Below are 25,350 nucleotides of genomic sequence, written 5' to 3'. Positions count from 1 at the left end.
CTTGGCAAATTTTGCGGTCGCGCGGCGGTACGTATAGCTCGTACGTCATGTTTTTTCCGTTTCCTCGAGGGTCGTGGGTTCCCACGGCGAGCGACAACGGCGTTGCTCGCGAATTTATTTCCACGCGACGCGACTCGGCCGACGGAAAAACGGAAACAGCGAGGCAGAAGGGAAACGCGAGACGACGAATAGGAAACTGGTTGCCATTGTCGGCCATAATGCGTCCCCGATGCTCAGCGAAACAACAATTACGCGTGTTCGATAATCCCAAACTTCGCCACGGTGCAATTAAACATCCGTTAAGAATTGATTCGAACGCATAATGTATTTATTTCGTCGCTCGAATATACGAGGCAGACTGTGTTTTTTGGGTGAAATTAAAGATACTTTAAAATAGACGCGTCGAACTCATTTCGAATTGCAAATTCGAGTTTCCTCTTCGAAAGAAGTGGTAAATAATTATATTTAGGTGACTATATTTAAAACCATGTTAAATTGAAGAAAATAGTTGTAGTATAGGAAAAACGGGAAATTGGAACGCGTGACATTGACGATCGGAATAGAACGACAGAAATGATCCATGACTTGTGTCGCAACGACCAGTTAAAGATTCCCAGCGGTGAATCTTCGAAATCCCGTGTGTTTGCTTCGATGCGTGTCACACTAGGCGGAAATTTCATTAGGCGTCACGGTGACGTGCAGAATGAAATTTCTGCTAATAATTGTCGAACGAAAATGTTCTACAAAGTCCTTAAATTCCTGCCAGGGCACGATAATGCCGTGTAATTAAATAACGAAATTTTCCGCGTTCCGGTCCGCTTTACTACGAAATTCCGTCAATAATCATTCGTTGATCGAAACAACAAATTCCCCCGGCGAGTACGAACCGTACGGATTAATTCGCGCGACCGTGCAAAGAACACAATGAGCGAAAAAAAAATGAAATAAAAAATAAAAGAAAACAAATGATCGATTGAAACGCTCCCCGTTCGGGTATTAATTTTTCAGCGACGTACACGCTCGACGATAATACCGACGCTTAATTAAATTAAGTATCTCCTGTGTGGAATTATTCGCTCGGAATGGAAAAATAGTCTGGAAATTCGCTCGGAATCGTGACACACAAGCGTACTGTCAAACGAGACGCATACATCGCGCAACGTCAAACGCACCAGGGAACATGGCGAATTTTCAACGGGGTTCGCGATGAAACTGTGCATAAATTTAAATTACAAAAAAAAATGTTCGAAAACGTTTAGTAAATAAAGATCGTATCGTTTGGAAACAATTTTTTATTACTGATTCACACAGACTGTCAAAAACAATTTATTTATCTGTAGCTTAGTTTCGATCCTAACAGTTTATCATCGGTTTATCTCAATCGTTTTAAAGAGCAGCTCGCTCAGAGTTTCAATATGAAACGAAGCAATACAATTGCATTTGATATATTCCTTTTATAGATATTCGCATCAGGGCCAAAAATAGACATTTTATAATTACAGAACCAACTTTGCAAGGGATAAATTTGAATTCTATAAATCGTTAGTGGGATACGTAGGGACGATCGTCGATTTTTCAACGTGTAATCGTAAGAATTACGAGAAACGGATGAGAAAATCGAAATGACGAGAGTTTAAAGTAAGAAATTTCGCAAACGTCGCAGTGGACGGGAGTTGAACTTCGTTTCGCGGAAAACGCAACGACCATCGTAAACGTCCATGCCAATGGAGGCTCAGTTTTCGAGACTACTATGACGCACCCCGCGCGTCATTCGTCGAAACGACGAAACGGTTCCACACCTGCTCGGTCTATAACTCGAAGACGTTCGTTTACATTCCAACGTCTCTGCGAGAGCAATATTTTTACAAAGTCTAGAACATGCGCCTCAGCGGATCTTACTGGCATGTTGCAGACTTCGCGCGTCTATAAATCTATTAATAAAACGACAGAGATTCGTTAATTGAATGGAGCGAAGCGCGAACGAAGTGTTCATTATATTCGAAAATATGGAATCGTCTCGCTGAAAATTACAACAGATGGTTCGTAATGATAGGCGTTTGCAAGTTGAGAGTCGCGAGACCCTCGTTGGGTCCTTTTGGACCCAATCATCGGTCGTTCCACATTCGTTTCTTGCAATTTTAATTCTTCTTCTATTTCTAATGCACTTCAGGACTGATTAAATTTCATAGTATTGATATTATTACAGATTAGTAAACTGCAGACTTGACTAGAAAATATATTTAACACATTGACTTTTGATAAAGCAAACGTCTCAAATTGTCCACGAAAAGGAAACTATGTTTTCCAAACGATTGGAAACTACAGTCCTATCTGGATTTATTTTCTTTATCTCGAGAATTAATTTATTTAGCTCCCTCGTGCTTGTTTTCCCGTATGTAAAATAAACAATCGCCGCTATAGCTAACGCGTTAGTAGTTAAAAGTAGAAAAGGTGGGTTGTCGTTTTATTTCGAAGCGTCGATCTTTCCAGGGAAGAGACGAACGAAAATTGGTCGATTGCCGTGATTCGTGTCGATCAGGCGCGTTTAACGTCGCGGGTAAATCGTGAAAATGGAGCGATCCGTGGTTCCACGGCTGGCGAAACTTGAACGAGGTCAAGAAGAGGCAGTAACGTCGTCAGTGCTCGCCACGTATCCTCGTGATAACTGCGCGATAGAATGTTCTCTTAAATTTCCCAGGTGGATCCGAGTGTACTTGCTTTCGCGACGTCTTTATACGGTTTCCAACGAATACCCGTGCGCCTTGTGTCGGCCCATTCAGCCATTCCGCGAGAAGCTACGTCCTTCGAGAATAAGCGAATATCGAGGATGTCGCGGGAAAGTGGCTGCCTCGTCGCACGGAATGTCATTTTTCATACGTGGAACGTCGCGCGTTGGATTTTCCTGCCGTAGTCGCGGCTGGGAAAAAGGAACGTTTTCCGCGGGAAAAATGAAACGACGTCGTGATTGCGGAACCATCGCGTTTCAACGTTTAATTCCGATGCAAAACGAGAGCAACGGGTCCCCGCAGAAGCTCGTTCGAGACGATGTGCTCCCAACGGAACCGATCATCCGCGTTAGAAATAGATCGAAAACGGACGATCCTTATTTTCGAGAAGATCGAGTATAAGACTATATAACTCCTTTTAATTCAATTTTCATTTCACCACCTTTTCGTTTAAAAAGTTTCGTTCCTCGCGATTTGTTGCTGAAAATAACACAGTCGTAACGTTCGAATGTGTTTCTTTATCCGTGTATATTAATCCTTGGTTTCGATTTATAATTTACAAGCATTAATTAACGAATTGTTTAAATAACTTCTCGACAAAATCCAGCGTCCACGGAACGACGTCCGCTCCGGCCGAGCCGCGTCATTAATCACTCGTTGCGAAATCAGAAATCCGTATCAACAGCGAAACTTCACAACTTCGCCGATTAATCCCGATCAGCCATTCGCGCGAATGAAATAAAATGAACGGGGGGGAAAAAATGAAGCATGGCCATCGAAAGCTCTGTACAGATTCTGCGTGAAAGCGAATAATGGAATTTGGAAATTTTTGAAAATAAATGCAACGTGCACTTGGATTTATTTTTTATGTCGTACTGTTCACTTTTTTTTAAATAAATCGATTCTCTTTGTCCTTTCGATGGCTCGATCTTCGTGTTAAAATTGTATTCGCCACAGTCGAAATTTTGTACGAATCTACAAATACTGATCAGACTTGAATATCCAAGTAATTAAATTTAATAAACTTTGCTACCGAGCTTCTGGTACGTTTATTTTCTTGTGTCTATTACAAGGGCTACGCAAAAGTAACCCATAACCAGCTAACAGATCCACCTAATTGTGAAACATGCCAACCCAACTCGTGGTTGAGCATACTGATTGAATGCTGGAAGTATGAGGAACAGAGGTCCATTCTCAGACCGATCCCAAGCATGCAGGAATTACTAACCACACCGAGGAGCTACGAGAGGGTTACTGAATTCCTCAGAAGTATTAAATTATTAAATAAGCTCCAGCAGGGCTGGGAATAATCGTCGAAGACTGTCGGCAGTAAATATATAAGATACACATACCAGTAACTAATTATGTACCAGTAACTTAATTTCTTCAGGAAATTAAGAATAGAATTATTTGTTATTTATCTCACTGAAATTTAATGTTTTTCTGATGTTCATACAAGTGCATCATTTGTATACTAGAAAACAGTCTGAGGATGTATTCAGTTATTATAATGGTGATTCACTACAAATGAAACAAAACTTGTTCCTTGTTAATTGAGTTGTCTTCGAACGTTGTATACGAATATATTAGAAACAGAACTTGTGCAGAACTTCAGCTGCATTGTCGCTTACATATTCACGTATTATTAATTTGTTGTGCTGATTATATTATTATACCTTCTGTATCATTAAAAAAAAAAATACTTCGTAAATAAAAGTAACAAGTAACAAGTTTCTTTTTATTTAGAGTACCATTATAATGTACGAATACGAGTGGGAGTAACCGTACATACGATAAATTAAAAATTTACACATTGTCCAGCTTTCCCAAACTATCACGAGGAACAAGAAGCGAAAAAAGGAAGGTGAAGAGATAATAAAAGGTCGAAATTAAACGAATGACGAGCAAAGAAAAAAAAAGATAAAATATAGGGAAACGAGTGCTCGGCGTAACACGCATTATCGATCCCGTGGCGACTCTCGTTCGTCGCTCGCGTCACGCCTCGTTATTAGTTTCGACGGTATCCAGAGACGCGTCCGGGGTGGCAGTTCGCGGCCGGTTAACGGCGGCAAAAAGCACGGCGTGACACTCGTGGCAAAACGAAAACAAAAATGCCCGGACAAGAAGAAGAAAAATAATGAAGCGTGTCGAGTACGCGGGGAAGCAGAAGCGAAGCGTCCGCACAAGAGGGAAGAGAGGGGGGGGGGGGCGAGAGTGGTGACTCCCGGTGGTATTTATATAGAGGCTGGAGTGTCGCCAAAATGCTAGAACCGACCCTATCTATCGTCAAAAACACGGCACACCTCTTCCCCCACTCCTCTGTCCTACCTCTCTCGATCCTTCACGCGTCTCTTATCCGACGTTCCTCCGCCCCCAACCTCCTCCCCAGCGCCGAACGAAGAAGGAGGCGACAGCCAAGAGCGCTCGACACCATCCACACCCATAGGGATAGCCGAGATATCCAGACGGCAGTTTTCGCGGGATTCTCGTCTCGAACTACTCTAGCAGCTTTATTTGTCAACCACTTTCCGTCCGTGGAACTCGCCATTCGAAATTAAAGACCTCCGGCGGGCGTTGACGAAGGTCATCCTGCATCTCTTAATATCGTTGCTGACATCCGCCATGAGCGCCCACCGCTTCTCTGTGCTACTTTGTACGAGCATCCGTGATTCACTGAATAAAACGAACGACCGACAACCAACGCCTAATTGATGGGCCCCGATTTTAACGAAACTTGGCACACGGATGGTGCTTCGAGTAATGTCGGACTCGCGCTTGTTTTTATCGATAGATATTTACGTCCAACCGGTTAAAACTGTTCCCCGTACGGGGTTAAATAGTTTAAAAAAAAATTAGTAAGTCATAACTATTCAATTTTCATATGTTTCTGTTAAAATAATGAAAAGCAAAATGTACCATGTTTGAAATTTTGTTAAGAAACGATATTCTGCCAAGGAAGGATAAATTGTATAGAAAAAGGAAGAATTACAGAAAGTGGAATAACGGGGTATTCTTGAGAACGATTCAATCTACGTGCAATATGACGTATTTTCACATTACTTTCGTGGAAGACTAAAATTTTGCCTTTCTCTTGCTCGCTTAAATAACTTCCAAGTGGTATTCTTAACCAAAATTAATATTATCACACTCCAAAATAACATTCGAATGCTTGGTTCTATAGTTATAAAACAGTAACGAATCAGTTTTCTGTAGTTCATTTTTTGCAGAATAAATATAATTCAACTGTTTTTAAGAAAACATAGATTGCTAGATCTCAAATATTCCATTTCTTTTGAAATGAAAATTTTAGGGTGGTTTTATAGTTACGACATGCAGTGTATTACGATAATTTAAAAATCGTTTAGCGACGATCGTTAGAATTAAATGGAAGCAATGGATATTTATATTTATATTTATTGAATATTTCAGAAACTAATTGATGGCACAATATGTTTAATATAAAAACTGCTAAGCAATTGCTGATGGAATAAGAACGTTACTAAATAATAAATGACACCAGATACAACGTACTTCCCTTCATCGATGGATATTTATGTCCGAGAGATTTCAAAAATTAATAGTACGACATGTTTAATATAAATAACAGCCGAATAAAAATTCCCAAAGAGTACCGAACACGTTCTATGCTACTTTGTAGAAGGCAAATGTAATTCGCTGATTAAAACAAATGGCCGGCAAGGAACGCCTAATTGATGATCTCCGATTTTAATGAAACTTGGCACACAGGCGGACCCGTTGCAAAATATTACACGCATATTTCTTTTCGTGGATTGATATTTACGTTCGAGGGGTGAAAATTGTTTCCAATTTCGCGGATTAAATACCTGTTAAGTTAAATGTTTGGAAAATTAATGGAGACAGAAGAACATAGTGAATACGAAAAATATTTGATTTGTGATCAAAAGGAGCTATATAAAAATTTTACTCGTTCACACTGTAGATAAAGTCTACTCAAATCTCCGAAGATAATTTTCAATCCTCGAAATATAGTATTTCTGGAGTATTCGTAATTCTATATCTGATCCTACCTATTTTCGAATATTTTTAAATAGAATACACAATCTTGTGTCAATTTTTAGTTCCTGGGACCCAAACAGAAAAGTCAAAACTCCGCGGGAGATTCATAAATTACTAAATACAAGAAGTTATTTATCTCCACGTGAAATAAGTATCGAAAACTTATAAAATATAATCACAATAAATTATTATGATAAATACCTGTGGTGGTAACGTTCTTAGAAAATTAGTTACGAATTCGCAAACGATATGTTCTCGTGACTTACCTGAAACAGAAAGGAAAAATCAAATTAGCAACGAAGAATAACACGATAAGAATTGTCTAAAAGCAAATTAGACGATACGAATAGGGATCGATGGACGTAATAAAACTTCTACGCGCGAGTCACCTAATCCAGACCTGTTCGAATAATTACATCGTGTTAAGAAAATAAAGGAAGCCGTAAAACAAGATTTATGGATGTATGTGTGCTGGAAACATCGGCTCGAATCGTAGTTTTATTAGAAGAGCAAAAATTCAAAAGTATTCGACTTCGGTGCACTTAATAGATTTTTCACTGTACAATCCTCGATTATAGATTTTTAAAAATATTACAAGGTATTTCGTAGCATAAGTGAATTTCAATAATCCTATTTTCTCTCTAACATGCTTTACTCGCAAAGCAATAATTAGCAAAAGACGATCCAGGTTCGAAATCCCGTAATACGTCGTAAAACGAATGCAAAGAAGTAATCACGATCGAGCACCGGCATCCCGTATCTTAAAATATCGCGTTTACGACGTGCAATTTATAAAGGTTCGCATAAAAAATCTTGAAACACTCGTGAAATCACGTAGAGGATACTTAGGCGAACATCAACGCGATTCACGGTATTGGTACTTTAATAAATATCCGTGGTAAAATCTAAAATATCGAACGCGAACCGTATTAAGTTACAGGCTGCGTGCTAAATATAACAGAGCCAGGAAGCTGAGTTTCTCACATAGTTCAATGTTTCCATGGCGCTTGATTTAGTGCGGCCTGTCCCACTAAAACACGCTGAAACGTACTTTCGTCGCGTATTTCCCCCCCTGTACAGAGGGAAGAGTAAACAAGCAGAAATTGTCAAAGTTTTACGACAGAAGCATTAAGCAATGAAACGCAAGAGCAACGTTTCTGGTTACCGATCGCGGTGCCTCGTAAATCCACGGCGACTCGTATCAAAAGGCAGCACCCGGGGGCCTTCAAAGAAAAGTCTTTAGAGGGTTATTTTTAGAGGGAAAGAATATCGGGGAATCCGTTCGTAGCATTCCGACCGTAAGAATCTACACGATGCACCAGATATCCACCGTTGACCACGAGGATTTCGAGGCAATGACGATTCCATCGGACGGCTCTCCCCGGCCGGTTATCGAGAAAGGTTTTAAAGGCGAACGACCCCGAACGACGATCGGCGTAGTCAACATCCGCCGATTTTATCGGCCCCTTCGCGTTTCCTTGATAATCCGCGCCGTTGCCCGAGGCGATCCGTTCGCTCTCTGATTTTTAGACGTCTGTGCTCCCCGATACGAAAACGCCGGGAAGAGCTCGCGAGATCGATCGAAAAGAGATACGTTTCGCTTTCCAATTCCCCGCGCAGGAACAACAAGCTCGATACGCCGTTGAATCCGAGCCGATCCTTGCGGGGGAGGCGAAATTTTCAAGCGCGACGCACGATATTGTTTACGGGGGATCGGACGAATTTTCTTTACGCGATCCACGTTCATTTCTTTGGTCTACGAGTGCCTCAAGAGTTCCAAATTCCTCCAACGCGATATTTTCTTTTCCAAATTCGAGCCTTACCTCGCACACGGTGTGCAAAAACGTCCGAAACCGCGGACAAAATTAAGCAAAATTGCATTATTCGAAGTAACGAATATTGTTCGTATGAGTTGCTGTATCATTAGTTAATAGTTCAAGGTACAAGGAATCGTAAAAATTAATAAGGAAACCGAAGCACAAACTTGCTGAATCATAGTTTTATGTCAATTTTTATCGATTCAAATGATTTGAAAAGTAATGAGAATTTATTGAGCCTGCCTTTAATGTGTACACTTTAGAACACTTTTTTATAACGCTTTGTTATACTATTAGTACATATTAAAAAATGTCTGTATATGTAAATGTAAATACTCTTTATACATTCAATTCATACATCAATTATACATTCAAGCAAATAAACTATGAATATTATAGCTTTAGTTCTTCAATATACTGTTTGTTTCTCAATTGTATTATGTTGTACAATGATATCTTATTAGTAACAATTTAAAAAATTCATTATTTCATATTGAAAATATTTCTTATTGATGAACGGTTAATTTAAACATTAATTTGACATTAGATTTGTAATCAGTGACTCCAAACCCCTAATGTACTAATTTTGGTATGAATCAAAGATCGATTTCATATTTTGTCTACGGTTTGGCCATTTTTGCACTATTATATTTCTTAGTGTAGATTTGTTTAATTCAGGAATTTCCTCGAGTGATTTTATGGTGTATTTTTCTCTCGAACAGAGAAGAAGTCCTGCGTTATATTGCAATAGTGAATTTTGAGACGATCTCGATTATTCAAATAGAAGAAGAAGTGGAAACATTACGATTAATTGCAAAGAACAAATAACAGTATTGCTTCTAAAGTTTTCTTTAAATTTGGTCAAATAATTAATAGTCTCTAATCTAAATAATTACTCGAATAACACCGAAGAAATCAGGGAATGTTTTACACCCCAATCCAAAATTAGAAACTTTTTTTTTTTGAGAACCACTACGAGGAGCAAATGTTCACTACTCGATTTCGATTGTATAACCGAAACAGAATCTCAACGTTGCTGGTTTATTTACACAGGAAGTGTAAACACTCTACTAGAAGAGCTACTAGAATCGCAAAACTTAAAAATATCCTAAGCGTTCGAGTATTATTGTAACGCGGAAACCAGTCGTTTAGTTGAGAATCTACGATAAAACACAATTATAACAAGATTGATTATATTTTTGTTATTTATAATAAATACTTGAACGCAATACGGAGAAGCTAGGGGAATAATGTAATAAATTGCGAAGATATAAATTAATAGAATCGAAGCTTTATAGTTATCAAAGTCTTGTCAATCTTCGAAATTCACTATTACTCCTGAAGTCTCGTTTCGACCCTTCGCCACACAATATCGAGTCAAACTCGTATCATGAATCAAACATAAATACGAGTCACATTTACACTAAAATTGCACACTATCAATTACCATTAAATGTTTCCCAAAGGGATTAATTTTAGACGATTCTTCACAACGATTCCTGTTGGCTAATGAGCGAACGTCCACCGAAGAATTTACGAGTTTCTATAAATTACAAATGCCTCCGACTTCGCGAAAGACACGAAGCTATCAAAGTTTTACATCCGACCAACGGATTTAACCTACTTTTCACGGGGAGACACGGTGATATAGTAGCTGGAAACGAAAGCATTATCGTGTCCTTCGAAAGAATTATGAACGTTGCAAAGATAACAATGGGAAAGACAAACCAGAGCGAAATCTTTGTTCGTGGGCTTTTTCTTCGCGAAGTTGAATCGAGGATGAACTTTCTCGAAATTTCTATCGCGCGTACAGCGAACTTCGTTTAATTTCGCGCGTTCCCCACGGCAGAGGCCACGTTTGCGAAAATGTTCACAGCCACCGTCTACGACGCGACGCTAAACGCGCACGAGGAAACACGAATGGGCTCTGATACGCTTCTGCTCGCGAAATTGTTCGTCCGTGCGTGTTTCCACGCGATCTTCGCCGGGAGAAGCGTTTGCAAACGTTTGCGAACATTTGGGAGCGCCAGTCGAATACGGAGTCTCGAGTTCGATTAAAAACCGACAAGCAGCGTAGGTTTTACGAGCACGGGACGATTCAAGAAACTGGGACAAACCGTAGCCCTTTGATACAGCAATTTCGCGAAGAGAAATCGTAACCTTCCTGAAACTACTTTGTAAGCCGAAAATTATTTTAAAGTCGTGTCGTTACAATTCTCTCCAAACGCTGTTCGTCGATACTAAATCGAATGGAAGTCAAGTTCAGGAAAAATAAATCAAGTTCAGATAGTCGTTCAATAATGTCGCCAGCTGGGTCAATCGATTGTAAGGTTGCCAAAATTGGATCGAGACTTTTTTAAATTGCAATATTTCCAACGTGTCGTTCTGTATTTGTTAGAAGATACGAAGAAAAAATAAATTTTAGCACCCATTTCTTTCGAGAAATAGAAAATAATACGTTCGAAAACGAGAAAATTTGTATTATAAATGAATTTAAAGGAACATAAATTTCTATTCTTTCTGAATCTCAATAACGTGAAAAATAGATACTAATTATATAATTTAAATATGTTAAAATCTTCAAAATACGATTATGTTGCACAGCAAATAAACTGTTGCACCATCGAATACGAGAATCGATGTAATATCGTAGCAACGTTGAAAACACAATCGACAAACGAAGTTATTGTACTAATTTCAACTATTCGTCAACGGGATCCAATTTAGGCAACGGTCCAAATACGGCAATCTTCTCCTAATTGGCGCGAACATTCTGCCGCAATGTTAATCCAACGATAAGCAATTGGGGGCGCAAGTTCGGGGTAAATTTAATATTTGCCGCTCGTCGGGGGATTTCGTTCGTTTTTCGAACTCGAGGAACGTTCGATCGTAATCGAATAATTGTCTTCAACGAGCGAACCGCAGAAGTGTGTTCAACAGATTTCGTTATTGCGCTGGCTCGTTTGTACGAACGAGGTCAATGGAACAGGTATGCCTTTTATCTCATAACTCGGTGGATCCAGATCAAAACGATGCACACTGTCTATTTTTGCTGTATCCGAAATGCTCTAACCTGTAACTCCACTCTCTGAAATACGAATATATCGACGAGCACTTAACACTTAACTTCCTCGTGTGAAATATATTTTTCGATTTTTGTACTTCAAACCATCGTCATTTACAGTGAAAGTTAATTCCAAAATTGTCTCAACCGAGTTGCAAAGAGTGACCGTAGTTTTCGTTACTTGAGAATTACCGATCCGTAATTATTATTTCTTGAAAATGTTTTTCGCTTGCTCGAAATTTTCCCAATTCGAGAAACGAAACGCCATTATGTTCTCGGTATTTCAAACTGTTGTTATTTCTAAAATGTTCTCAACCGAGTTGCGAAGATTGTACTCTGTCGACAAAGAGTGACCGTAGTTTTAGTTACTTGAAAATTACCAATTCGTAATTATTGTTTCTTGGAAATGTTTTCCCTGTTCGATATCGACTTCACCTGTTCGAAATTTTCCCAATTCGAGAAACGAACCGCCACTATAGCGTCATAACTGTACCGAAGTTGGTTTCCGCCCCGACCGTTCTCACGCTGCGAAGATTCTTCATTAGCTCGGCGAATTTCTATGATATTATTTCAGTCGAACGAACGGTATCCGGCAAGAATTCTCGGGTTTAAGTAGCTCCAGCTAGTACAGGCGTAAGGACGTCGTGAAAACTTCCGAGTAGCTTGTGCTATAGCAAGCAATTAAGAGGATCATTAAAGCGAAGATATCGCGCGCGCTTTAAAGCGATCGTCAACCGGGCGATGCGATAACCGTAAAAGAATACGACGAGGGGCATTAGCAGGAAGAAACCTCGTCATTTTGCACGCACGATCAACCGCCGACGATTGAGAGGAAAGTGGAAGACCGACGTTATTATTGTTCGCCTAGACGCGAAACTCTTAAGCGACGGAATCGTTTCGCGCGCCTCTATTTCCGCGTGGAATTGTTGCCTCGGGACCACGGGCATCCACTCAACGTCTTTAACTATTCCGTGGCCTAATGTTTGCGTACGTTCGCTTTGCACAACGCATGGAAACGTGAAATTAAAAATTATCGACCAGGCGCTTCGGAACATAGCTACCAAACAGACATCGACAAATACCTTACAACGAAACAACGTAATTTATTTTCAACTAGCTTTCGTTTGCCACTTATTACTGTAATAATCAATCATACCAATAATAACAAATAATGAAACAGAAATAGTTTATACACGCGTCGAACGAATCCACGATAAGGTGTCGACTGTATTCACTTGTTCGTAATCGAATGCAGGGACGGTCTAAAAAAAATTCTGTGAATTCGTTTCGTTCGCAGGATGTTCGTTGTCAATTTTAGATTCATAGTTTTTCCATAGTTGCATACCGAGTACACCCTTTTTGGCCGTAATCCGATGAATTCGGATGCAAGGCATTTTATTATTTCTTTTTCCCGTGGCTCGCGATACACGGAATCGGTGGATCCAGTCGCATGTACATTTCAAATCGAAACCACGAAAAAGAACGTAGCCACGCGCGTGACATACGGCTGTCACGTGCGCCGAACGTCATAGCGAAGCGCATCGGGGCCAATTTATTTTTGTACCATTTATAAGTTATAAATTGTACCAATTTATATATTAAGATATTTCTGTACCATTTGATGCATACTTGATAATCGTGTTGATCGATAACGGTGTTGCTACAAATGTTCCTCTCTAATTAATTTTAATGGCCTAGCTCTCGATTTCATCGAGCTTTCAGTCTAATCATTGTCACCAGCGTGGTAAGAATACGCAATTATACTGGATATATTTTATTTTTGTTAGACTCGCAAGAAACACAGAATATATATTCTCGAATGAAAACTTCGCAAAAGATTTTCGTATTCCAGAAGTCTCGTTTCTGTTCAGAACCGTACCAAAAAAGAGCAGAAGACTTTTCCAAAGTTTGATCGAATATTTAAAGGGCCTCCCGAACTTCCTTCGCTTCGCGTTTGCCTCGTTTCTATTCTCGCGTTCGGTGCGATGCACAATGGATTAAAAAATAATGTACACAACAATTGCCTAGGTGTGTTACCGAAGTTTAATTCCAGTTCACGCGCGTGAAATGCCTTTGCTGGATAGATATAGGACGTGCACTGTGTAATAACTCATTCAGTAGATAAGGTCTGCGATGCACAGACGTGCAGAGTAAGACATTAGCGGATAACTGCTACAACGCGAGGGGCAAGTAGAATAAGACAACCGCGACAGACAGAAGAACGACGCTACACCGTTCGAAAAGCTTTTTTCGCGTGGAGAAATGTAACCTTGCGTTCGTTTACTCCATGAATTAACCGTTCGTCGTTAATCTCGAATTATCCGAGGAATGAAAATCGTTAATAGCGCTGCTCGATAATTTATATCGACAATTTCTAGATAGAAAGATGCACGTTTCGATCTATTCGAACGAGGTAATATCGTCAAAGAGAAAGGGAAATATGAAAGTCGAAGAGATGCTACAGGTTATCGCGAGAACGAAAAGACATTTCCGACGAGAAAGCACTATCATCGTATTCCGCGCTCTTCGATTATTCAAAAAGGATCTTTCTACCGAGAAGAGTCGTCTATTTCATGTTTGAAACGCGAAAGTAGCTTCGATATTAACAAATTAAAGAGACGACCAAAATTTCAATAGCGAAATTTTCTGAACAATATTGAAAATCGTCTCTATGAGGATACACAAATTTACAAATCTAGATATCACTTTTTTATATTTTCTATTATTAAGCTAACGCGATGCGTCACCACCGAGACAAAGCGCGCTCGTGAAATATAAAATTGCACAAATACCAAGCTTACTAATCAACCTAAAACTGCCCACCAACGGTGTCTCAAGGTCCTCGTGGACTGCCAACAAAACTGCACATGCGAAACAATGCGTTGCAGCCAATACGAACGATGCGACACATTCACGTTATAAATTACCGCAGAATGTGTCACTGAGAAGCGACGAAATCTGGAGCATCCATCAGACGAACGATCTCGAATATTCGCTTGAAAAATCGTCCCACCGTGGAAGAAACTGATTGTCTTTATTTATCACTTGTCACGCCGATGAGTAATCGGTATATACAATATTAACACGTGTAATAACAATAGTAAAAGAAAATAACATTATAGGGATAAGAACCGATGACAATGTCATTTATTAAGCAAACTTGCTTCGGTAAGAAAATATATTTTATGATTATTACTAGACTGCGGATTTTTATGCATTTATATGAAATTTTCAAAAAGCTATCAAATGCACTTAATATAAAAAAATATAATAAATACTTAAAGTAAGATACGAATTATAATATTTAGGGGTTGAGACAACCCTCTACAAAGCTCCCATTTCACTAATTCACTATATATTTTCATAAAGATCCGCAATCTAATTATTACATATAGCTGTTTTAGCGTTGTTCACGTTTCCTTTTAACGATGACTATAAAACGGTATCTTCTTTTAATTTTTTGAGAACATTTTGCTTGATTTTACTGCATATATTTAAGAATTCGTGTAACTTGCTTTACGATATTTCAAAAGTGGTAAGTTTTTCTAGATTACATCTCTTAGCCAGCCTATTTTTGTTAAAACGTGGATCGTAGCGTATCCCCAATGTAAACAAAATCCCTAACGCTGAGGGAAAAATGATTCGAGATCGCCATTGGGAACGCCTGAACGTCATGGACGGAGGGACGATATATATCCAGTTGGCTCTTTTATTCCGTTCTTTCCGTGTTTATATTCAGACAGCGCCAGATTTCTCGCCCGTGGCGAGTCCGTAACGAGTTCTGTCGATTCCCACTCGCGGCCGAATATTGAAATACGAGTCAAAGGGACGCGGAAATATTTATCGCGAACGGAAACGAGTAGCAAATAAAAAAAAAAAAAAAAAGAAAAACAAAAATAACAGGAAACGCGGCGAGCAAGCTGGCGGAAAAGCTCCGCTAATCCGGAAGCTCTAACCCATGCAGCCGGAGATGAATCGCGAGTTAGACTCCCGATATAATGGAAGAAAAAAACATCGAGGGATAAGCTGTATTCTGTTTTTCCATCCCCTTGCATTCGTATAACGTTCTATCGGCGGATGTATCCGGATTTGAAATTACTTCCGCCCGCGCCATCTTTCTTACGAAATCATTATGTCATCGAGCCTAGAACGCGACCAAATCACTGCTAAATATTTATTATTTGCAATTAAAGCAATCGAGACAAATAAATGTAAAAATAAGAAAGGAATCGAAGAGATTCTGCGATTTGGACCTAAACAATTATTTAAAAAAAGCAGCGAACGTCGAGGAGACGCAACAGGTTATCAAGAAACAATAAGATATTTCCGACGAGGCTTCCCTCCCAGCTCGATTATTCATAAAGATTCCTCCTAACAATTCACGAAGTACACTGCGTGGAATGTAACTCAGAGACAAAATAGAATGGACTATAAACGGTATTACATAAATAGAAAACGGGGTTTGAATAATAAGGAAACTTCGGTGCGTCGCGCGATTTATTGGAACGGAATGAACGAAGGATCCTATTATTCGAAGAAAAAGATAACCTTCTTCCATGATGGAAAGAATTTTTAATAAAAATTAGCAAACTGACGCTACGCGAAGAAGCGTTTATATCGACGATGACCGCGTAGTATGCGTGCTCGATAGCGATAATTCGCTCATAACGCGCGAAAATCCAACGAGATTACTTGAATTTCCTATTTAGTATCAAGAGAATGGAGTGCGTGTTACGTTCAATGCTCGAAAATTGCGAACGAGAGTGTATGTTTGTATCGCTTTATCCTTATCGCGTTGCTTCAATTGCAACGCTCAAATAAACGCCAATACGTTATTAGGGTGCATAAGCTGCCGCGAATAATAAAATCGAAATACAGAGGGAACCTTTCGATTCCAGATCTCGATGCATCGACAATGCGATCCTAAGAATAAATCAACAGGGACACTTTTATAGAGACGTTTATTTTTAGGAGAAATTTAAATGGAATTAAATACATCAACATTACAATTTATTCGATTAGTTGGTATTTATGATTCCTATTTCAAGAAAACGAGTTTAAAATACTTTATTGCTAAGAATCACAGAGATCAACGTGCACATCTAGATTCTTATAAAAACGTAAAGTAGCGGATTTTGTTTATTTCAAGCAATTTTTATCTATCTTGAGACTGTTTTGCATCGTGTGTACATTAGGACAGATAATTTGCAGCTTCTCAAGACTCGTGGATCTGCAAAGTTTGGGCCAAAACGAGATTTATTTGGAAAATACAATTTCGAGACATTTATGTAACCGTTAAGGGGTTAATGTACGGGCGACCAGAAGGATCCATCGTGTATCTTCTGCGCGCGATCGATCAGTCCCGATTACGCGATTCGACGCGTGCATATGGCCGCCGTAGGGGCGGAAATTCTCCGTAAATATTCGGCGACGTTTCGATTCGTTTCGACGCGGTGACTGCACACGGACGCTCGAGTGGCCGCAGCTAATGCCCGTCAATCAGAAACGGCACGTAGTAGCCGCAATAAATAAAAGTGTTCGCTCGCCCCCACCCCCGAATCGTGTGTATATTTACCGGCGACTATTTTAAAGCGCCACGCGCGTAAATGCGCGCCGACGACGAGGAAGTCGGTGACGCGCCCCGTGAATGAAGAATGCAACGAATACCGAGACCGCGATTGCGACACCGTATCTCGTAATATTCCGTAATATTACGGTGTCTCGTGGAATACAACGCGTTTCCAAAACTGTTCGTTCATCGAGCCACGAACGCGAGAAACATTTTCAAAACGCGACGATCCACGGTTTTCTGTCGCGTCGAGAACTTGGAAATAAGTAAAATTTAGATTTAATAATAGGGTCAGTTGCCCTAATATGGAACACGGCAATATTAAAGAATCATAAATGGTTCAAACGTATTCTATGTAGAAATTCCTAATGCTGAAAACTGCATAAGGAACCTCTGTTGCTCGAATTAGAGGATTCAACAAATAACAAATTATGTTTTTTTATAAATAAAGAATTATGAATCGTGCGTTGCTTATTTCCCTATATCATACTCTCTCTCTCTCTGAAAATACTATTCCATATTATGAGCACTATAAGCCTGATATGGAAAATGTAAACATTTCCTAAATCGTTCTTATATTGAAAATTTGACTGTTACCAATCAAAGGAACATAAAATTTCCTATAAATTGATATTATTTAAGTTTTCATAAATGTTCTGCAAGCAAGTGAAACGTGTGTACGAAGAAAAGTATTCCATATTAAGGCAACTGACCCTAAACAAAAATATCAAAACAGTCCAACAGTGTATATTATCGTTCACAATGGAAAGCGTTCCCTTTCTATGCAATTACGTTTAAATACATTGTATTTGCATACATGTAAGGGAATTCATAACGTAAATTCGTCAGATATTGGTTGGAAGTTATTTCTAAAAACGGAGAATATTATAATAAATACGAAATTCTGAAAAGTGCACACGAATTTTAATTCCTATTCGCTCCAATAGCCACAGTCTGTCGAAAATAATTAATAGTTCGTTCGATTACGTGCCAGAAGCCAATACAATTTTTCCCCCCATGCCGTACGAAGCTTGCATTACAATACTATTGTCCGGGCCGGCAATTTTTGTCCACCGGTGGAAAGCTCATGTTCGAAAATTCATTTCCACCGAAGAATACAATGTCAATTGAAACACGTGCACGCATACAGTTTCGTTACGGAATCGAATTTTCGTTGTTACGCTATTCTAGAGCTACTAAAAAATTCGCGTGGTTCTCTACGCCGCGGGGTGCGAGAAGAAAACACTTTTGTTTTTCGTAGACTAATAATACGAAAACGATAAATCTTAGATACTTTCGATCCATACTCGATTAACGTACGATTCGTTTCACTACTGGCTATTTAATTTATTCAAACGGGAAATAAATATTCTACTGAAATTCCCATCGAGACGCTAGTAATGGATATTCTAACCATGATAAATATTAGATACTTTCGATCCATACTCGATTAACGTACGATTCGTTTCACTGCTGGCTATTTAATTTATTCAAACGGAAAATAAATATTCTACTGAAATTCCCATCGAGACGCTAGTAATGGATAATCTAACCATGATAAATATTAGATACTTTCGATCCATACTCGATTAACGTACGATCCGTTTCACTGCTGGCTATTTAATTTATTCAAACGGGAAATAAATATTCTACTGAAATTCCCATCGAGACGCTAGTAATGGATAATCTAACCATGATAAATATTAGATACTTTCGATCCATACTCGATTAACGTACGATTCGTTTCACTGCTGGCTATTTAATTTATTCAAACGGGAAATAAATATTCTACTGAAATCCCCATCGAGACGCTAGTAATGGATAATCTAACCATGATAAATATTAGATACTTTCGATCCATACTCGATTAACGTACGATTCGTTTCACTGCTGGCTATTTAATTTATTCAAACGGAAAATAAATATTCTACTGAAATTCCCATTGAGACGATAGTAATGGATAATCTAACCATGATAAATATTAGATACTTTCGATCCATACTCGATTAACGTACGATTCGTTTCACTACTGGCTATTTAATTTATTCAAACGGAAAATAAATATTCTACTGAAATCCCCATCGAGACGCTAGTAATGGATAATCTAACCATGATAAATATTAGATACTTTCGATCCATACTCGATTAACGTACGATTCGTTTCACTACTGGCTATTTAATTTATTCAAACGGAAAATAAATATTCTACTGAAATCCCCATCGAGATGCTAGTAATGGATATTCTAACCATGATAAATATTAGATACTTTCGATCCATACTCGATTAACGTACGATTCGTTTCACTGCTGGCTATTTAATTTATTCAAACGGAAAATAAATATTCTACTGGAATTCCCATCGAGACGCTAGTAATGGATAAAATTTAATTTAATTTTTTAAAATGAACCGCGACGATATCGATGTTTATCGATAATGTTATCGTCGATGGTGGTTGAAAGATTCACTCTCGGATTCGAGTAACGGTCGTTCATCGCTCAGTCCCCGGTGCCAGGCGTCCTCCTTTCATTTATTTCTCTCTGGTGGACTCGTGGGACAAACCGTGACGACCCGGTGCTCGAACGCGAAAACGAGAATGGCGAGCATCACGAAAACCGTCGTCGGTTGGTAGCGTCGCGACGCGTGGACGTCGTCGGGATACCGCGGCTCGAGGTAACCTTTAATTAAAATCTTTCGATCCGGGGGTACGATCTCCGGTCGTCCGAAATGAGGCGAAACGACGCGAACGGCTGTACAGAAACGCGCGAGTAACGTCTCATTAGGCGCAGATTGACCTAATTACGAAAGGAAACGTCTGGCGCACTCGAGAGTCGCATCTCGTCCGCAGTTGGTGCGTTGCCTGCCTTTCTGTGTAAAATTGGAAATCGTTCTCTATTTATAGCGCTTTTCCGATAGGGTCACCGAAGCCGGACAAATATGGAACAATGTACGAGAGCAACAGGGAGCACGATACGCGAGCAAGCGTTCCGCTCTTTTTTTCCACAGTTATTGTTTCTTTCCTCTACCGTTCACTTTGTCGACGAGAAAAACTGCTAAACGGTTCGATGCGACGATCGCGAAAAAATTTACCAAACCGTCGAGTCGACGATTTTAATCAAACTTAACGGATCCGCGGAACGTCGAACGATAATCCTGTATTTTTGCTTCGACGAAAAGAAAACCACGATGGACGAAACTTACGCCGAGTATTTTATATAAAACTAGGAAGGATTTCGATAGTTAAGAAGTTTCTTTGGTAAAAATATTTGTAACGTTTGGTATAATCCGGTACTACCACGGATTATGTTTAAGTGCTTCGAATATTCTGTTTTTCTCGACTCGAAAATACTGATATTTTAGTACGCTTTGGTGAACATAATGGAGTAAATATGAAATTCTGTTTCAAACTTGAAACAGCGAACCTCTAAACGCTCGAAACGTGGAGAGTTTATGGCGATAATTGCACGTCCCGTGTACAAGTGTTTAAGTGATATGGACGCTTCAACAGACGAATAGACAATCGTGGAAAATCTACGGAAAATTCTCGTTTCAACATTATAATAACTACAAAAGTTTGAAGAACCAGAAAATCTGTGTTTGATTAGTTCCGTAGACATTAACACCCGAGAAAAATTTCGCGTAGAACACGAACAATATCATTAAAGCGTGTAGGAAGGGTTAAACCGAACGTGTATAAATCTCTGTACGTACAACGTTGAGATTATCATAGTTAATTGGGCATCCTTCAGCATGTCGATAAGTATTAAGCGGTACGTTAACAGCCCTTCTAGTAAAAACTCTAATCTCAAGTTTCCTGAACGCCTGTCCAGTGTAACGCGTATTAGAATTTGCATCGTCTACTTTGCAAATGGCGTTGGAGACACGTACATACAACATGTCTTTCCTGTATCAGACATATAATTACGTACGAGCTGTTCCTCTATATGATTAGTGTTTTAAAATTGAAATTCGCCAAGATTGAATTTAAAGTGTGTATTATGCCGTTGAATAGTAAATACATAGCATAGTAACTGGCATTGTCTTGCATTATTATTATTATTTACGACTCGCGCGTGTGCGTTCCGTGAATGAAAGAAGGTAAACAGTTGAAATGAATTTATCGGATATTTTCGAAACCGACAGGCTGCATTCACTTTCCAATTAGTAGCTTTATTCATAATGTTATGCATAATTTTCAATACAGTCGACAAGCGTATGAATTATTACTCCTTTTTTGTGTATTGTATGTTGTAAGAGATAATTGATGAAGACCGGACCATTGGGGTTTCTGGAACTAGTCGGTAATTAGAAGATGTTGATCCTAATCACTAACGTGTCTAGAAACGGCACCTAACCTTCACTATGCTCAGGTCGACGCGTTGATCTATTAATTATTCGTTTACACGAGTCTAACTTCATTTTACTATGTCTCAATCGCTTTTCCTTTCGTCTTTGTATTCCCACATTTTGGTAAACTCTTAATATTATTAAATACACAAGCAGTAAATTCATGTATTATTTAGAATAAGTGCTCATATATATAAAAATATTATTCAATATTGGATATATCATCGTTTACACCGAATAAAACTTAAATCCCAAAGTCCAAATATTGGAAATAACAATATCCTTGCACTGACTATTTTCTTAATTATTTTAATTCTATTTTCTCTTAATATTACTTCTGAACAATTATTATATTCAATATTATTAATGTACAAGGATTAAGATACGGGTTTTAAAAGAAATAAATAATCTTCCTTCGCTGCTTCGTTATCTATTACCAATAACAGTGTTAAAACAATTTTTTCCGACTTTCTAGAGTAAATTTTTAGTTAAGAATTTAAATATATATACTCGAAAAGCATTTCGATCCAAATTTTGAATGTTCATAAGCAATGTTAAATTTCAAGCATCGAAACAATTGTCTGGTGATCGATTTACTGAAAATTCTAAATTCCAAATTACATATACCTCGTAATCTCAAGCTTCTAAAAAGGATCCAAAAAGTAGAAACAAAAGAATAAGGTTAGTAACATCGATGGATTTTCACTGTTTTCCACAATGTCCACCAATTCTGGTCGAGTTGCTAGAACCTTGACTTCGCATCGATCCCGAAAAATCACGAGTCGCCGGGAACGTTTCGCGGAACGAAATTTTACTGTCTTGTTTATGTTCGCGGGCGCGTAAACAGTAAATCGAAATCGAACGACCAAGGCCAGCGTTCATGGAGTTGCTTTTATTCATGGACAGTTTCGCGATACTGCTTCGTTCTCGTTGGAAAACAACGGTCAGTTTCGTTGTCGGTGTGTCGAGATACCGGCCGTCCTATTAATTACTTTCCATTTATTGGACCTGTTCAACGACTCCTCGTTCGACGTCGACTTTCCAGAATATGAAAGCAATTTGGTACTTCCACTGGGAACGATCAAATCAACCTTTCCCCTAACTCATACGCTCGATGAATTTTTTCTCAACGCGTCTGAAATGACTGCCAAGACGCGGGACATATTCTACCGAATAATGACTAATCACTATTCCACTATAAATATTTTCTGTACTTCGATTGACGCATTTAAGGTTTCCACTGCGTAACAGTGGTTTCATTTTAATGCGTCAAAAATATCTAACGCAAGAGTTGTCTGGCTTGGACGGTCATATTCTACCGAACAATTGTTAAATAATTGTTCCTCTTGCTTGGATTAATGTATTTAATCTTTTCAATGTACTAACACGTGTCGTAGAGAAATTAGTAAAAATATCTCATCATAATAGTTGGTTGACTGGGACGGTTATATTTTACTGAATATTCTTATCGTTAGATAATTGTTCCTCTCTTTCTAAAAGAAATTTGTCAAGAAGGATGTGACTAAAGTGATGCTTGTAACTGAAGATATAAAATATTGAATATCTCATTCTTCTATTCTGTATTTTATATTTACATCCACAAGTGTAGCTTATTATATAGCTGACCAAAAGAACGTTTTATTTTCTTATTTCTCTTCGACATTATTTACCTTCTCGAAAACATAATACGAAATAAACAATGATCTCTCAGAGTTGACAATAAACGTTTCATAATCTTGAATATCTCGGTACAAGGGGAGTAATATTACCTTAGAAAAAAACGATTGTTGTGCTTAGTGTAATCTTTGAATATCTCATTCTTCTATTCCGTATTTTACATTTACTTCCACAAGTATAGCTTATTATATAGCTGACCAAAAGAACGTTTTATTTTCTTATTTCTCTTCGATATTATTTACCGTTTCGAAAACATAATACGAAATAAACATTGATCTCTCAGAGTTGACAATAAACGTTTCATAATCTTGAATATCTCGGTACAAGTGGAATAATATCACCTTAGAAAAAGACGATTGTGTAACCTTACCAATCACGTGTCACTAAGCTAACAACTTTCTTGTCAACGACTACAAACAAGTCTTCGCCTGGCACTAACAATTCATTACCGTTCGCGTCGTCCATTTTCTATCACTCATCGGCCACACTAGGAAAACAACGCGAAGATACGCAGATAAGTCGAAGGATGGACGAGCAGATCGACGCCATCGATAGTCACTTTTAACACGGCGATAATTAAACACGAATAATTGTCGAGCGTCGCTGGAAACAGTTAGGTTAACTTTCGAGGAGCAACCAGTTTATCCAGCATCTGTCATCGGGGCAAGGTATTACGCTATGCCCACTTTCCAAGCATAACGGCGTCGAACGATAACACGATCGATCACTGTCCAACGCGCGATCGACGATAACGTTGATCGATTCCGAGGACGGCCTGGCCGCTTCGAAAAAGAAAAAAGAAAACGCGTCGCGAGCACCGAACGCGCAAACACCGTCGAAAAAGAGGGTCGCGGGGTCCCAGGGAAAAAAGCAGCCAAGTCCATAAATCGTGTAATTAGCGTGCACGCGTCCCGCTGAAATCCGCGACGGGGGCGCGATTGCGCGCGTAAATCACGCGTCGCGTCGCTGCCGCGTTCATTTGGCGCGTAAAAAGGCTGTATCGCGTTACCTTGTCAGCGAAATCGTCCGGTGTCCCGCCAACCAGCCGTAACAACAACTTTCTCACATTTTCGACCCTCGTCAAGCTCTCGTTCTCCCGCTGGGGCACAACCACACAATTCTCCGTCGCGTGTTTAGCACGCGATCGCACGACACTTCACCACGGAGAGGCCAAACAGGAGGGAAAAAAAAACTAACGCGACCGAAACGGTAACCGTGCCGGCGAATGTGCCTCCTCCCCCCTTCGTTCCGCTGGCGGACACTGTCTTCCTTTCTCGTCTCACAGTCGCGTGCTAACGCGCCTCGTTATGGCGCAACGTTCGCCGCGACGCGACCATCCCCATTACTCCTCCGCCACGCGAAAAAATGTAAACGCGAAAGAAACGAATAACCTTGATCACCACTCGCGATCGTCACTTGGCCACCGCGGAACGCGTACACGGAACACGGAACACGGAACACGAACGCGAACGCGAACACGAACACGAGCACGAGCGTGGGTCGCAGCCGTTCGATCGTCGTGATACAGCGATCGATTCCGCGTGACAGGACACAACGACGATCGCGACGAGTGAAACGCGCGCGACGACGACGACGACGACGACGACGACGACGACGACTAGGACGACGACGGCGGCGGCCGGTTCGCGAGGACCTCTTCCGCCGCACGATTCATGACCACCGACGGAGAGCACGTCGCTCTCGTAGCGACGACTGCGCCACTGCGCGGCATCGCGTCGAAACGAGCCAGCGACGGTGGCGCGAGAGGGAAACGGAAGGTCGGCGAGAGAGCGAAGAAGGGGGATGCCGGCGAAGGGAAGGAGATAGATAGATCGGTGCGCGTGCAACGTAGTAATAGCAGCCACCGCGCGTATAGTGTACGTGTGCACCACGCGCTTGCGTGCGGACCGTGTGTACGCGCGTGGACTCGCGTTCGAGGAGGGGGAAAAGAGAAAAGGTTAGGTTGGAGGGCGAGAGCGCGGACGCGAACGACGAAGACGTAACCGAAACTGACGGGCTGCGCTCGCTGACTTCGGACCGTCGTAACAACGAATCGCGCCACGGACAGATGGATGGACACGGTGGGACGGATTTTCGTTCGGCGGTGAGTTTTA

General features: G+C 39.9%; 1 protein-coding gene across 7 annotated transcripts in view; it reads right to left on the bottom strand.

The window, feature by feature from the left end:
• LOC143349937 (uncharacterized) overlaps nucleotides 1-25,350 on the bottom strand; it is a 539,266-nt gene that overhangs the window by 386,094 nt on the left and 127,822 nt on the right. For 2 of the 7 annotated variants that reach the window (XM_076781606.1, XM_076781603.1), the window contains exon 1: nucleotides 24,246-24,945. The exons of the other annotated variants lie outside the window; for them this stretch is intronic. The gene's annotated coding sequence lies outside the window, so the exon portion shown is untranslated. Of the gene's footprint in view, nucleotides 1-24,245; nucleotides 24,946-25,350 lie in introns of those variants that run through there. 7 annotated transcript variants of the gene reach the window in all.

The sequence above is a fragment of the Colletes latitarsis genome, chromosome 14, assembly GCF_051014445.1.
Source record: "Colletes latitarsis isolate SP2378_abdomen chromosome 14, iyColLati1, whole genome shotgun sequence".
Taxonomy (NCBI): Eukaryota; Metazoa; Arthropoda; class Insecta; order Hymenoptera; family Colletidae; genus Colletes; species Colletes latitarsis.
This window is presented reverse-complemented; position numbering and strand designations above follow the sequence as displayed.